The sequence below is a fragment of the Dama dama genome, chromosome 20, assembly GCF_033118175.1.
Source record: "Dama dama isolate Ldn47 chromosome 20, ASM3311817v1, whole genome shotgun sequence".
Taxonomy (NCBI): Eukaryota; Metazoa; Chordata; class Mammalia; order Artiodactyla; family Cervidae; genus Dama; species Dama dama.
Window position 1 is genome coordinate 68,109,657 of NC_083700.1, and position 16,972 is coordinate 68,126,628.

A 16,972-nucleotide genomic window follows, 5' to 3' on the forward strand; every position below is an offset into this window, starting at 1 on the left:
CATGCATACATATCACAGTAATGTGAAAGAACTGAAAAGCAAATGATAAAGAAATACAAGTTATATAAAAAATGTCTCATCAGTTTTAAAAGATGTAAATAGCCAGTATCTCAGAATTGCATACTTCAGAATGAAATTCCACTAATAGAAGATGACTTTTGCATTCATGCCAGAACAAAATGTGTAAGCGATACACCATGTTGCTTACTTTGGTTTAAAAGTCCCATTTAAGAATGTCTTTATAGAAATACAAATGGATATATTTTTCTGAATCTATCTCAGGACTAGAAAGGGAAGAATATGAGCATACAAATATGTATAAGAACAGATCATTTGTTTTGCCATCATTATGAATTCATGCTTATGTACCTGAATAAATCATTTCAAAATTTGCTTCAGGATGGATCAAATATTTGGCCATTCAGTGGTATAAGTAACTTAGGAAATATTGCTTCTTAAAGAAAAAAAATATTTTATTTTCATATCCTGTCAGTGAAATTTAGATTAAAAAGAACTATTTCAATTCATAATACCTCTGCCTGACCCCAAAGTGTTAATCTTATTTTCACTGTTCATAACACTTTACAGTTTTGTTAACTTCAAAGTACCATCCTCAGCCTTTCAATGGGCCTAAAAAATATGTTTGCAGGCCCAGAAAAGTCCCCTTTCCATGTTATGTTATGTACACATTTTTTGTACATATTATATATGCAAAAGAACTCTTTGAGTGTTAAAAATTAAGAGTGAATTGTAGGCTTTGTGGTAACATTTCGTTGGCAAAGAAATACTTCTTAGAAAGGCAGCCTGGTGATGAAGTGGAAAAGCATGGACTTTGAAGTAAAAAGGGCTTCCCTGGTGGCTCAGACGGTGAAGAATCCGCTTGCAATGCAGAAGACCTGGGTTCAGTCCCTGGGTCGGGAAGATCCCCTGGAGAACGGAATGTCAACCCCCTCCAGTATTTTTGCCTGGAGAATTCCATGGACAGAGGAGCCTGGCAGGCGCAGTCCATGGGGGCCTTGAAGAGTCGGACACGACTGAATGACTAACTCTTTGAAGTAAAAAACAAAAGCAAATGAACAAAATCCTAAGACTGGATTCAATCTATTATTTATAACTGTGTGAACTTAGATGGGTTATGAACTCCTCTGACTCTTACTTTACTAAGTTGTGAGGAAGTATTATTCAGAGGTTAAAATGATAGACATTGAAAGTGTCTAAAATCCAACTGACTGGATTTTAATCCTAATCCTCACTGGCTGTGTAATTTGGGGCAAATTACTTAACCTCTCCAAATGCTTTATGTGTAAACTGGGTATAACAATAGTACTTGTTTCAAAGAGTTATTTAATATTTACATGAAAAGTATTTAGAGCCATGCCTGTCATAGAGTAATTTTTAGTAATGGCTATTATTATATCTTAATAATTACTCTCCCCTCATTTCTATTTCTGTCTATAAAATGGAGAAAATCATATTACTTTATGGAGGATTAAGTTAATTAATATATACATAAGCAACCCCAGATGAGGAATAGTAGCTGCTCAATAAATATCAGCTATTATCTGTAAAATACTCTGTAAGTATTTTGTAAAGAATAACTGAGAAAATACATTTAAAAGCCCAGTATAGAGAACAGAACAGAATACATGCTCAATAAATTTTAGTACCCCTATGGAAAAGTATTTTCTTTTCCCACAGATTTAGCTATGAAAAGATACAAAAAAGATATACTAGAAATGGATCCCCACTTGTTAGGAATATTCCTGTAACTTCAGTGCAATGACGTTTTAGGGACAAGTCAGTCCTCATTCATGTTGATGAAGAGAAAACCACCTCATGCAGTTATGTAAAGAATTACCTACCCGTGAAAGGGTGAAAGTGACCTCCCATGCTTGTGATTTTTCCAAACTCTCCTTCATTCTTTGACATCAGTGAGGGCCTTAAAGAGATTTCACACTACGTTGTCCTGTCTGTGAAAGGTTAGCTTTCTTTGGGACACCCATCTTCCATGTGAGAATGCTGATGTTGTTTGCCCCTGAAAGAACCTCATTTCTGCCTTTGGACTTGCAACAACCAAAATCACATCACTCCCCAGTACACCACCAGTACCCCTGAGATATAATCACTATCCACCAGAGCAACAAATACCTCACCTGGTTTCTGCAAGCATTTAACAGGGAAAACCACATTTGGGACTGAGAATGCTGAGTTATAAGGCCTGGGGGTCAGATGGGGGTGCTGGAAGAGTTCCAGGCAATCTGTTTATTTTTATTTTTTATTTTCTATGTGAAAAGCATGTACCTCCCCGTACCACAGGGTAGATGCTGCTGCCAAAACTACTTATGCACTAGCCTCATTTCCTGGGCTGAGAGTCATATTCCTCCATTTACAGTGATTATCAACATTCTTTACACCAAACTGCCCTCAGAGCAAGGGACTTGGCAGGACTCAGCAGCCATGTCAGCAACTTCTCAGTTTTTGGATTTCAGTTTCAGAAATGGAAAGTTTCAGAGCCCAGAACTATGGCTATTTTGCTTGACATCTGCTTGCCTCTGCAGGGGGCTGGAGGTAGCCTGAGAGTAGGGCTGGGCGCCTGTGGTGAGTCTTTCTATTGTGTGTCTCAGATTCCCGGGGAGGCAGCAGGGTCTAAATGGAAAGAGTCCTGGCTTTGGAGCTAGTCAGACCTGGGTTCACTTCTCAACTATGTCCTTATTTGTGTACTTAAGCAAATCACTTCAATCTTTCCAGGACTCATTTTAGTCATCTATACAATGAGTTTCCTGATTACAAAACCTACAGTGTTGGTGTGGATATTAAATGACATCATGAAAAGGCTCTCAAGAGATTTTTTTTTTTCCCCCTTCAGTGGTTGCTTAACCGTACCGTCATGAGATAGATACATACAACTCTCTGGGCTGCTGGGGGAATGGTTTTCTTGCTACTTCCTGGTGTCAGAAAGCTTGTGTCTGCCCAAGAGCTGTAAGTGAAGTAGATCATTTGCCAATTATCCTTATTTCTACAGGTCACACCAGCCTTGGTGACTTCAGAGAATAGGAGTCTGACATAGTGGTTTTCAGCTCCAAACCCCAGTTTCCTTACTCCCCATAACATGCCACCTTCCTACCACTAATGGAGGTTGATGACTTCTGGCTACCCATGCTGCAGTAGTCCCCATTCTATCTACTCCTGGCTGTCGTGTTTTGTAGGAGTTATTGCTACTGTCAAGACCCATCAGAAATGACCAGCTCCAATGCTTCAGGTGCAGTTACCAGCTTTGCTGGTGGCATTTGTCATCATGACTTTTCCCTTTGTGCTGCTACCTTTATTGCAATATCTTTTGTCATTCCCGCCACCCAGGTCTTCTCAGACATGGAGGCCTCTCTCCCTGCAGTGATTACAGGTCTAGTCTAGCCCAAGGTTTCTGGGCTCTGCTGAGAAACCAGAAACCCACAGGTTTTCAGAGGTTGGGCTGGTATTGTATGAGAGACTGCTTAGGATCGTGTGTGAACATACTCAGTATCCCTGAGTCAGTATCCAAGAACTGGGCCTGACCAACTCAAATCCAGGTCCTCTCTATCAAAAAATCTTAATGGTAGTGTCTAAGAGATGACTTCATCCTTCAAATATCTTTTCTGACTCCCTGGTGTAACTAGTCGATCATGGGCATGAAGAAGTAACTAGCAAAGGTCTCATCCACACAGCAGTGTATCCTGGGTGGAGAGCTTTGTACTTTATTCTTGGAATTGTTTTAATTATATATAATTTATATTGCTGCTGAAGCCTTAAGGTTGGGGAGAATTGTGAATGAAGGCAAAAATAGAGGGAAGTTATTTTGAATGACGGTGGAGAGTTCTCAGGCTGGTAAATGTAGCCCCAGATCATGGAAGCTTAGAGTACATTGTACATTTTCACAACTGGAAGAATTTGGGTTACACACATCTCAGTGATAGAAATTAGTAACTGAAATAAGGCCTAAGACATGTACTTGCTGATCCCTTTAAGGGAGAGGAATAAATATTTATAAGTATATTAATATTGTTACCCAGGAGGGCCAGACTAGTATGGGCCAACTAGGGAAAACAAGAAAATAAGAGAATTCAAATAGATCGCTAGCAGGAAGTTGTCGTATCGGACAGGGAGCTCAGCCAGGTGCTCTGTAGAGTGACCTAGAAGGATGGCATGGGTGGGAGTGGGAGGGAGGCTCAAGAAGGAGGGAATATATGTATAGTTACAGTTAATTCACGTCATTGTATGGCAGAAACCAACACAAAATTGTAAAGCCATTATCCTCCAATTTAAAAAAAGAAAAGAAAAAAAAAAAAAAGAAAAGAAGAGAATTCATGCTGAGAGACACCGTATCAACCATTTGGGACTTAGGTAATGTACCCATAAGATGTGTGATCCAAGTTGTGACTTTTCTGAGAATAAATGGGGCACCATTACAAAGAAATTTCCTCAGACACAAAATTAGAATGTAAGGTCACTCCAGGCTTAGGGCCCCACCAGTTGCTAGTGAGGATTGATCAGTAGACACTGAATGTGGGCCTGCACATGACTTATAATTTACTGTGATTGTTTATGCTTACATTAAATGTTGGTGAACTGTTCAGTGCTCACCCCCATAGCAAAGATTCAAGGCATTTGGATTAATCTTGTTGTTGTTACAGGTTTTCATGTTAAAAGAACCCCTCAGGGATTGTTAAGGAGAGGTACTTGATCCTATTTGAAATTTGTAGTCCCTATGTTTATGCTCAAAGAGGGCTTAACATTAATTTTATAATTTGAAATGCTAGTTAACCACCAACTTCATTTTACTTCATGCTCTAAAAACTAGAGTAAATGCTGATGAATGACTGAGCTGTTCATTGGGGTAAATATTTACATTTATTTTTTTAAACCTATTGCTATTAAAATAGCAATCTATTTTTTAAGCCTCACTACTGAGATTTAATTCTTTTAGGGTCCTTTTGGCAGATTTTAATATCGAGTTTATACATGCATCATGCTGTCTTGGAGTTAAAAGAAAGTGCATTCATCCTTTAATCTGAAGTAGAAAAGGAGCCAAGTTTTGATAGATTTTATAGGTCAAGAGGCCTTACCTTGACCCTATAGGCTCAAGACAATACTTAGGTCTCTATGGTATGTTATTTGCTAATATCTACAACATCATTTAACTTAGAAATATTACATTTGGCCTTAGCCAAAGGCATGAGAAATGATACTGCAGAAAGGGCTGGATAAAGGCACATTGATTCTGACAGCATATTACAAAATAAAATTTTGCTGTTGATTTTAAAAGCCACTACTTCTTAAATTACTCAGACGTTGAGTAAGTGAATAAAATGTTCCAACTTTTTTTATTTTCTCAGGTCAGTGGAAAGCTTCCCTGCCCATCCTAATTCAAAATCAATCATGTACTTTAAAGAAATCTTTACCTGAAAGCAGTTAAGATAAAACTCTGCCCATCTTTGCAGGTACTTATAGCAAATAGTATATGGCCTGCTTACCTCTACCCCTTCTTTATAAATTGAGAGAAGTCACTCTCCATACACGTCTGTGGTTTGCATCTTGACATTCCTTATATTGAATAGATTACTTAACTTGTGGGGCATGTCCTTTTCCCTCTCCTTTCCAGTCTGACTGGCTTCCCAGTAACCTTATTCTTATATGCGTATAGCTAAAATGAAGGCCTGCAGTTTCCCTCTTCTAGCCACATTTTATCTTTAAAAAACTAGAATTTTAAGAAAAAGTCTCCCTCTCTCTTTTTTGTAAACTAAACACAAGTAGAAAGGAGTAGTTTTCTAACAAAATAACAATCCCCGCCAGTTTATTTGCAATGTATTAATGGTTGGGTCATTCCTGCTCATATCACATTATCTTATGTCGCCTGCAACATGTTAGTGACTAGTTACTCTGCCCTCAAGTTTTGTGAGGAACTGAAGAGCTTATTGTTGCATAGTAGTGAGTGAAACAGCCATTCTCTGATTTACCTGGAATTAAGATGAACATGTAAAAATGTTCTTATTCCTTTAGCAGGAAATGAAGAGGGAGGGTTCTGTTTCTCACTTATCACTAGTCAAAAAGAATTACAATTCTCAGGAGCAAACTGAGAAGTTAGGAGGAAAAAATATTTTTAAGAGTAGAAGTTCCCCAGGTGCTGAAGAGATTGAGCACATCAGATTTGACGGATAGTATCAATATTGACATTTGTGAAAATGTGCATGAAGAAATATGCATTGATTTTAAAGTGCATGCCACAAAAGTCTAAAAAATGATGCATGATTTTCCATTTTCTAACTTAGATGGAAAAACATGTGTTTTGCTCACAATTTTGTCTAAGGGAAATGTGAACTCTCAGCCAATTGCATTCACATGCAGGCCCTTTTCCTGAGATTGCTTTCAAATGTAAGCATAGCATATGTTGTTCTCTAGAAAAAAAAAATAAAGTGAATTTTCGAAATGTGAATTCCTAATATATAAGATTATGTAAAAGAGCCATGTTGTTTAAAATAATGCATGGTTTTACCTTTTGGTAAATTCATAGAAATGGGGGTGAGGGGCAAGTGATTTTAACCCTTGCATGTCTTACGTTAAACCATGGTGCATGCAGGTGTGTCAGAACAACTTTCTTCCATCGGGGTGTAGAGAGTCAAACTCAATAACCATATTAGGAAGAATAATAAGCCAATGGGAAATGTGTTGACAGATGTTTTTTACCCTGTGGAAAAGAGATAGAGGAAATTAGATGATGGATTTTAAGGCCTGATATATACATTGTAGTTTTTTTTTTTTTTTTCAAGTCTTCAAGTATTATATTCTTCCTGAGGTCACCAACTATGTGTTGGCTGCCTTTGGTGACACTGAAGAGTCGTTAGAGTCTAAATGAATGAGCTCTGGAATTTCTCCCATGATGAACTGCTAACCAATTTGTCTCAACTGGCACTTGAATGCAAAATTAAAAATGAAGGTCTTCTGGACTGCACTGTGGCTTTGTGGAAGACTCTTGAATGATTTATTTTCACTCATTTTCTCCACTTTCCATGCTAAAATATTTTCACATGGTCAATAAATTATGACGGCTGACATTAACATAATGAACTGTGGATGAAAATATGTGAACCTGAATATTTATAAGAATGTGGAATTGATATTTTACTTTTTCTCCAACCAGCTCCAGACTTGTGGGAGTTCCATTAAATGAGGGCATCTAACAATTCAGATTAGTTTAGTAAAAGCCCCCAGAGACTGATGGATCATGGATCATTAATAATGGAAAATGAAGTGCTTAAATACTTAGGACATTTTAATGAAAGAAAGTGACATATTTGGAACAAGTAAGATGAAGTACTCTTGCTCCCTTTTGGGGATGCTTTTGACATTGAAATACTGAATTTGATTCTGACCTGGGGCCATACATAAGTTCTGATGTGCCAATGATGTCTACTTATCATCCAAAGGATCAGGTTAGCATTTGGCAGAGGTTGTTGAGAGCTAATATTGCAAGCTGTCCCAGCTATGAAGACATGTTTTAAGAAAAAAAGAAGGGAAGTTTAATTCAGGCGTAGTCATTTAGACATTGGAGAGAAGGTAAAATGTTCTACTTAGAGAAGATTCTGACTTACTGCTGAAAAGAAATGTTTTGAGAAGTCTAAACAGTGCAAATAGATCATTAAGAAATGAGTTTTTAGGCATATGGAAGGAATAAGAGTATTAGCGACTAATATTTTGAATATTGTAATGGGTTTTGTACTCTGGTTATTTTATTTCAGTTAAATCTCAAAACACTCTATGATATGTGCATGTTTTAGGGCCTTTCTAATTTTTTGATTATGCACTTTGTCATTTGTAGCAGTGTTAATAAATATGCACTAAGCCTCTGTGAAGTGAAGTCGCTCAGTCGTGTCCGACTCTTTGAGACCCCATGGACTGTAGCCCACCAGGCTCCTCTGTCCATGAGATTCTCCAGGCAAGAATACTGGAGTGGGTTGCCATTTCCTTCTCCAGGGAGTCTTCTCGACCCAGGGATCGAACCCAGGTCTCCCGCATTGCAGGCAGGTGCTTTAACCTCTGAGCCACCAGGGAAGCCTCTGCAGGGCATCTTAAATCTTTGAGCAGGTGACAGCAGGTAATTAAGAAAAAATCAGGAGAGAAAATCATTGCTAAATTTTCCATACTCTACTGATTTATACCCAGAGTTCTCATAATCAGTAGTTTGAAAGTGCCATGTGTTTTTCAGTTCTGAAGGGGAAAAACCTATTTCCTGGAATTCATTAGGATCTAAATATTGGCATTTTTTTCTTGAGATGCCAATTTCTTGAGCTCAAAGGGACTGACATGACAAGCCCTTGGAGTATATGAGATGCTTGTGACCTCATGAATGTTGAAATGAGAGATGAAGAAGCTTATTTTTAGCAGAGTATTTAGAGGGACCTCATGGGCTAATTTTTGCTTAGGGCTGCTCATATAACAGTTGAAGATGTGCTAACAGGGCATGCTGCCAAGGTCTGTGATTGTTATTTAGCACTTTATTTTAAGAACTTTAAACATCATCCAGAAATATTTATTAAGTGCATGTATGTATAAGGCAAGGCTGTTTGAATGCTGGACAAGCTTTGTAGATCTAAGCAGTGAATAATTTCAGCCTTCAGCACACAGTGAGGAGTAGGGCCACTATTCTGTAAGCCCTGTTGAATAGAAGAGAGCGTGATTTGCTTAATCATTATCTTTTGTGTTTGTTCCACACATGATATCAGAGTTTTGAAAATTTGGAATTAAACTTTTTATTCAAGTTAACTTCCCACGCACTCCATATTACATATGCAAAATTTAGAAATGAAAAATAACCTCGGTAATTTAATGAGTGTGGCAAGATAGTCTGCATCAATGGAGTACAAACACCCTTCTTTGCTCCATACAAGTTGTTTGGTGGGTTTTTTTTGGTGAGATTTGTTAGGTTATATGGGTAAATGTTTACTTTTTAATTTATCTATGTCATTGTGTGTTGTAGTATTTTTCAAATTTGGAGAGCTATCTTATGTGAACAGGTCCTATTTTGATTCTTTTGATCAGAATGGGATAAAATACCAGGTTATCCAAAGACAGACTGATCAAAAGATTTTTTATATGCATTTAATTCCTTATCATATTAACAGCCTGCAGTATCCAAACAAAATCCATGTTTCTTTCAGCAGTCTATGCATTGCCGTGAAAAGACAAACTCATGGTGTAGGAGTGCCAGGGGTTTAAGGTCTCAGGTCTTCATTCACTTCGTCTCATAGGTGTCTCGGCTAAAGTTCAGGTACTTCCTAGTGACCAACAGCAATCAATAAAAGAGTATGTTGCCCTTACTTGATAATTTATTTTTTTTCATCCAGTGATTTAGTTAATTCTCTTCTAATAGAGATTCTTAGAACAGCACATATTGAAAATATATATATTCCCTGGTGATTCCCAGACAGTAAAGAATCCACCTGCAATGCAGGAGACCTGAGTTCAGTACCTAGGTTGGGAAGATTCCCTGGAGGAGGACATGGAAACCCACTCCAGTGTTCTTGCCTGGAGAATCCCCATGGACAGAGCAGCCATGGGATCGCCAAGAGTCACCAAGAGTCACCAAAGTCACAAAGAGTCAAACATGACTAAGCACACAGCACATCCAATAATTAGCCATGTGAACAAAAAATAAGTATAATACAAGCTTGCGTTATTATTTTCCTTGACTCAGCTGTTAGTACTATATAGAATTAAAACCAAAGCCATGAATTAAAATAATTACATTAGATAATTTTTATGATGGTTAAATAAGATATTTTTATAATCTCATGCATAGTGCTTGGCATATATAGGCACTTAATAAATCTTTAATAGAATGTTTTTTGAAGAAACAGCTGATCACCTAGTAAGGAATGATGAGCTGTTTCCCTTGCACTTTAAAATCTATGTCTTCATATATCCAGTACTCTCCAAAGCTGTTTTCTGAAACTTCCCTTCATTTCTCATTGTGATAGTTTGTATCAGAATGTATCAGTATATAGAAATGCAACTGACATTTGTATACTGATTTTGTGTCCTGTGACTTTACTGAATACAAATCATCTTAAGGTATGATATGGGACAAGTAGATGTTTTGAGGTTTTAATTTCAAATGTTTTTATTCTAGTTTTTTATTCTTTTATTCTAGTTAATATAATTTAATTGGGTAAAGAATTCTAGGTTGAAAGTAACTTTTCTTGTTGTTCTATGACCTTGTTATGTAGATTCTTTTAGACCTGTGTTGTATGGATGTTTTTTACAAGGCATTTTCTGATATCTTCTGGTATTTATTTACTTCTAAGGTAAAAGAACTTGTCATTATTGAAAAGATACTTTGGTACCACTGTCAGTTTGATAGGAATGGGCTTCATCAGCATGGCATTTATCATGTAATAACTATCTAGAGATATTAAACTTCTCAATGAATTTTATACCAAAGCAGAAAGCCATGGAAATTTTGCAGTGATCTTGAAGAACTGAGCAGTGAAGTAAGAGTTAAAGGACCTGGAATCCAGTCTTGGATAAGCAAATAACTCCCAGAAAGCCCAAGCTAGTCATTTAGGATCCTTTGTTTTGTTCAGTCACACAGTTGTATCCAACTCTTTGTAACCTATGGACTGTAGCCTGCCAGGCTCCTCTGTCCATGAAATTCTCCAGGCAAGAATACTGAAGTGAGTAGCCATTCCCTTCTCCAGGGTATCTTCCAGACCCAGGGATCAAAGCCTGGTCTCCTGCATTGAAGGCAGATTCTTTACCATCTGAGCCCCCAGGGAAGTCATTTAGACTCCTTAGCAGAACTTCATCTTTAATGAGAGATATGACTACTATATACCTAAGAGCCTGTCAGCTCTTAGAAGAATATTCATACATCCAAACTTTCTTGCTCCACAGTCTGTATACTTATATATAAAAGGCCCACATCATATATCAAAGCACCACTAACATTTGCAAAAGTAACCAAATGCTACAATATACTTATTACAGTCACTTCCTTATTATCTATGTTAACAGATAGAAAAAAATAGAGGACAATCTTTTTTATGCAGATGAGCTTTAAAGCATGTACTTGGCTTGAGGCAGCCTCATGCGTAGTAATATTTATGTGAGAATTTTCTTTCCATGTTATGTTTTACTTGGCTAATATAAAAATTGGTGGATATTTCCTGAGAACATAGCAATTTCGCATTGGAAAAGACAGACTTAGAATCAGATAAGTACAAAATGTTTTACATTTGCTGATCTACACCTGGATAAAATTAAGAATTAACAATACGCACACTTAATAACAATTTACGGGGTTTTAAAAGATGCCTGCAGTTTGACATTCCTCCTATGAATAGGTGGAATGTATGTCCCTTCCTATCAGCCTGAGGAGGACTTGGTGACTTTGATGAACACAGCATGACAGGAGTGATGCTGTGTAACTTCTGAGTTTGGGTGAGGAATGGCTATGCCTCTTGTGCTGGATTTTTTGGGAGAGACTAGTGTTTGGAGCTGAAGCCACCACATAGGGAGTCTGACTATCCGCAGGCTGCCTCCATGGAACGGGAGCCTTTGTGGAGTGATGACATACGGAGAAAGAGAGATCAGCTCTAGTCCCCAGTGCTTGTGTCTTTCCAGCCCAGGCACTGCGAGTGAGGCCGTTTTAGAGGTGATTGAAGTCCTAATCACTGTCTGACTTCAGCTGCACAAGAGACCATGAGCAAAATTGTCTGTCTGGGCCTTATCAAAACCCATATGCATTATTGAAATGAGTAACAGGTATTATTTTAAGTCTGGTTTTGGTGGGTCCGTTATGCAGCATTAGATAACTAGAAAATACTTTTTTTTTCTATTTTTTAGTGAGCCTGTTCTGTTAGGCTGAGCAGGTCAAAGCCTTTTTTCTTTAAATAAAGTAGTTGATTTACAAAGTTGTGTTAGTTTTAGGTGTATAGCTAAGTAATTCAGTTATTTATATAGATAGATAGATATGTATGTGAATATACATATAAGAATATATATATTCTTTTTCCTTAAAGAGGTCTTCCCTGGTGGCTCAGAGGTTAAAGCATCTGCCTGCAATACGGGAGACCCGGGTTCAATCCCTGGGTCGGGAAGATCCCCTGGATAAAGAAATGGCAACCCACTCCAGTATTCTTGCCTGGAGAATCCCATGGATGGAGGAGCCTGGTGGGCTACAGTCCATGGGGTCTCAAAGAGTCAGACACGACTGAGTGACTTAACTTTCACTTTCACTTTTTTCCTTAAAGGTTATTATAAAATACTGAGTAGAGTCCCCTGCGTTATTCAGTAGGTCCTTGCTGGTTATTTATTTTATATGTAGTAGTATGTATATGTTAATCCCAAACTCCTAATTTATCCCTCTATACTCATTTCCCCTTTAGTAACCATAAGTGTATTTTTTATATCTGTGAGTCTATTTCTGTTTTGTAGGTAAGTTCATTTGTATAACCTTTTTTAGATTCCACATATGTGATATCATATATTTGTCCATGTCTGGCCTACTTCATTTAATATGATGATCTGTAGGTCCATTTTTAATGCTGTGAATGGCATTCTTTCATTCTCTATATGGCTGAGTAACATTCCTTTGTATATATGTCAATGGACATTTAGGTTCTTTCCGTGTCTTGGCTATTTTAAACAGTGCTACAGTGAATATCAGGGTGTGTGTATCTTTTCAAATTATGGTTTTCTCCAGATAGATATATGCCCAGAGTAGATATGTGCCCATGAATTCTATGGTAGCTCTGTTTTTAGTTTCTAGAGGAACCTCCATACTGTTCACAGCCGCTTTACCAGTTTGCCTTCTCACCAACAGTATAAGAGGATTCCTTTTTCACCACACCCAGCATTTATTATTTGTAGACTTTTTAATGGTGGTCTTTCTGACTGGTGTGAGGTGATTGTACTACTCACTGTAGTTTTCACTTTCAAATAATTTCCTGAATAATTAGTGATGTTGAGCATTTTTTCATGTACCTTTTGGCCATTTGTATGTCTTCTTTGGAGAAATGTCAGTTTGGAACTTCTGCCCATTTTTTCACTAGGTTTCGAGAGTTTTTTTTTTCTCTTTTTTAATTGAACTGTATGGGCTGTTTATATATTTTGGAGATTAATCCATTGTCAGTTGCATCATTTGCAAATATTTTCTCCTGGTCTGAGAGTTTTCTTTTCATTTTGTTTATGGTTTCTTTTGCTGTACAAAGCTTTTAAGTTTAGTTGAGCCCCGTTTGTTTATTTTTGTTTGTATTTCTATTACTCTAAGAGATGGATGTCAAAAGATATTGCTGTACTTCATGTCAAAGAGTGTTCTGCCTATGTTTTCCTCTAGGAGTTTTATAGTATCTGGTCTACATTTAGGTCTTTAATTCATATTGAGTTTATTTTTGTGCATGGTGTCAGAGAATGTTCTAATTTCATTCTTTTACATGTAGCTGTCCAGTTTTCCTAGCACCACTTACTGAATCTTTTCTCCATTATATATTCCTGCCTCTTTTGTCACAGATGTTTTAACTTTTATTTAGTTTTTTTTAAGTTTTTTAAAAAATTTACTGGAGTATATTTACAATGTTGTCTTCATTTCAGGTGTAGAGCAAAGTGAGTCAGTTATACGTATATATATCTATCCACTTGCTTTTTAGATTCTTTTCCCATGCAGGCTATACACTATTGAGTAGAGTTCCCTCTTCTATACAGTAGGTCCTTCTTGTTTTTGTTGTTTAGTTGCTAAGTTGTGTCCAATTCTTTGTGACCCCATGGACTGCAGCATGCCAGGCTTTCCTGATTTCCACTATCTCCCAGAGCATACTCAAATTCATGTGCATTGAGTCAGTGATGCTATCTAACCATCGCATCCTCTGCCACCCTCTTCTCCTTTTGCCTTCAATCTTTCCCAGCATCTTTTCCAATGAGTTGGCTCTTCATATCAGGTGGTCAAGGTATTAGAAATTCAGCTTCATCATCAGTTCTTCCAATGAAAACTCAGGGTTGTTTTCTTTTATGATTGACTGGTTTGATCTCCTTGCTGTCCAAGGGACTCTCAAGAGTCTTCTTGAGCACCACAATCCAAAAGCACCAATTCCACAAAAAGTTGAACACAACTTAGTGATAAAACCACCACCACCACCACCAGCTTCGTAGTATAGTCTGAAGTCAGGGAATCTTATCCCTCCAGCTCTGTTTCTCTTTCTCAAAATTGCTTTGGCTACTTAGGGCCTAAAGTTTCCATACAAATTAAAAAATTTTTGTTCTCAATAGGTTCAAAAGAAGCTTTTGATAAAATTCAACATTCATTTAGGGTAAAAGCTCTCCAGAAAGTGGGCATAGAGGAAACATACCTCAACATCTAGAGGCCATATATGACAAACCATCAGTTAACATCATACTCAATGATAAAAAAACTAAAAGCATTTCCCCCAAGATCACGAAGAATACAAGGATGTCTGCTCTCACCACTTTTATTCAGCATTGTCTTGGAAGTCCTTGTTACAGCAACAGAAAGAAAAAGAAATAAAAGGAATCAGATTGATAAGGAAGAAATAAAATTGTCACTGTTTGCAGATGACATGATACTATACATAGAAAATCCTAAAGATGCTATCAAAAAACTATTAGAGCCCATCAATGAATTCAGATAAGTTTCTGGGTACAAAAAAATTACACAGAAATTTGTTGCATTTCTATATACTAACAAAAAAAAAATAGAGAAATTTAGGAAACAATCCCATTTACTATAAAAAAGAATAAAATAGCTAGGAATAAACCTACCTAAGGAGGCAAAATGGGCTTCCCTTGTAGATCAGTCGGTAAAGAATCTGCCTGCAGTGCAGGAGACCTGGGTTCGATCCCTAGGTTGGGAAGATCCCCTGGAGAAGCGAATGGCAACCCACTCCAGTATCCTTACCTGGAAAATCTCATGGACACAGGAGCCTGGTGGGCTGCAGTCCATGGGGTTGCAAAGAGTTAAGCACGACTGAGCTACTAACACTTAACTTACTTAAGGAGGCAAAATACCTGTACTCCAAAATCTATAAGGCACTGATGGAAGAAATCAAAGATAGAAATATATACCATGTTCTTGGATTGGAAGAGTCAATATTGTCAAAATGACTATACTATACCCAACATAATCTACAGATTCAAGCAATCCCTACCAAATTACCAATGGCATTTTTAACAGAACTAAAACAGGCTTTATTTATTTATTTAAATATCTATCTGTTTATTTATCTATTTGGCTGTGCTGAGTCTTAGTTGCTACATGCAGGAAGTTTAGTCATGGCATGTGAACTCAGTTGCAGCATGCGGGTTCTAGTTCCCTGACTATGGATCAAACCTGGGTCCCCTGCATTGGGAGCACAGGATCTTAGCCACTGGACCACCAGGGAAGTCCCCAGAACACACTTTAAAAATAATTTTTCTTTCAGTTTTCCTTTGAAGGCAAGCTTATACTCACATGTGAGGAAATTGAGATTCAGAGAAATTAAATGGATAGTTGCATTCAGTTCAGTTCAGTCACTCAGTCGTGTACGACTCTGTGACCCCATGAATTGCAGCACACCAGGCCTCCCTGTCCATCATCAACTCCCGGAGTTTACTCAAACTCATGTCAATTTAGTCGGTGATGCTATCCAGCCATCTCATCCTCTGTTGTCCCCTTCTCCTCCTGCCCCCAATCCCTCCCAGCATCAGGGTCTTTTCAAATGAGTCAGCTCTTCAATGAGGTGGCCAAAGTATTGGAGTTTCAGCTTCAGCATCAGTCCTTCCAATGAACACCCAGGACTTACCTCCTTTAGGAGGGACTGGTTGGATCTCCTTGCAGCCCTAGGGACTCTCAAGAGTCTTCTCCAACACCACAGTTCAAAAGCATCAATTTGGTGCTCAACTTTCTTCACAGTCCAACTCTCACATCCATACATGACCACTGGAAAAACCATAGCCTTGACTAGACGGACCTTAGTTGGCAAAGTAATGTCTCTGCTTTTTAATATGCTATCTAGGTTGGTCATAACTTTCATTAGTCTAATTCAAATTCCTCTTTCCATCAATGTGGAAAATGAGGATCAGAGAGGTGAGATGACTCACAAAAATCATAGACCCTGTCAGTGGAAGCTCTGAGCCTGTCTCCAATCCTCTTTACAGTAACTCGCTACATGTATGTCCTCAGTTCCATACGGACCAGACTTGCTTCCAGGAAAATAAAAGTGTACAGGATCATTTTCATATTCAGGTCATGTTTTCCTTGGACCCATAGAAAGAGTTGAAACACATAGACTTTTTGGTGACAGATGGATTTGGTTTCAAATCAACTTCTTGGCTATATGCTTACAGTTACGTTATTTAACTCTCTGAATCACATTTACAGCATTTGTAAAATGGGGATCAAAGTGTTTCTTTTGAGTGTTGTTAGAAAAACAAGATATAATGAATATTAATTGCCTGGCAAAATATAAGTACCCAATAGATACATCTCATAGAAAGTCTCTTGTAATGTAACTTTTCCTTACCATCATTATTGTTTTCCAGAGGGCCTAAAGTGAGGAAAGTGATAATGTTATAGTATAGTAATAATAGTATAATAAAAATAGTAATTGGGGCACCCCCAGTGGCTCAGTGGTAAAGAATCTGCTTGCAATGCAGGAGACATGGGTTTGGTCCCTGGGTTGGGAAGATCCAATGGAGAAGGAAATGACAACCCACTTCAGTATTCTTGCCTGGAAAATCCCATGGACAGAGGAGCCTGGTGGGCTACAGTTCATGGGTTCACAGAAGAGTCAGACACGACTGAGTGACTAAACAACAGCTACAAATAATGGCAACTATAGTTTAGCTTATTTAATCCTCACAGCCAGCACATGAGATAGGTTAATACTATTTACACCTTTAGGTGAGGAAATAGGCATGAAGTAGTTAAGTAATGTGCCAATGTTAGTTGGGA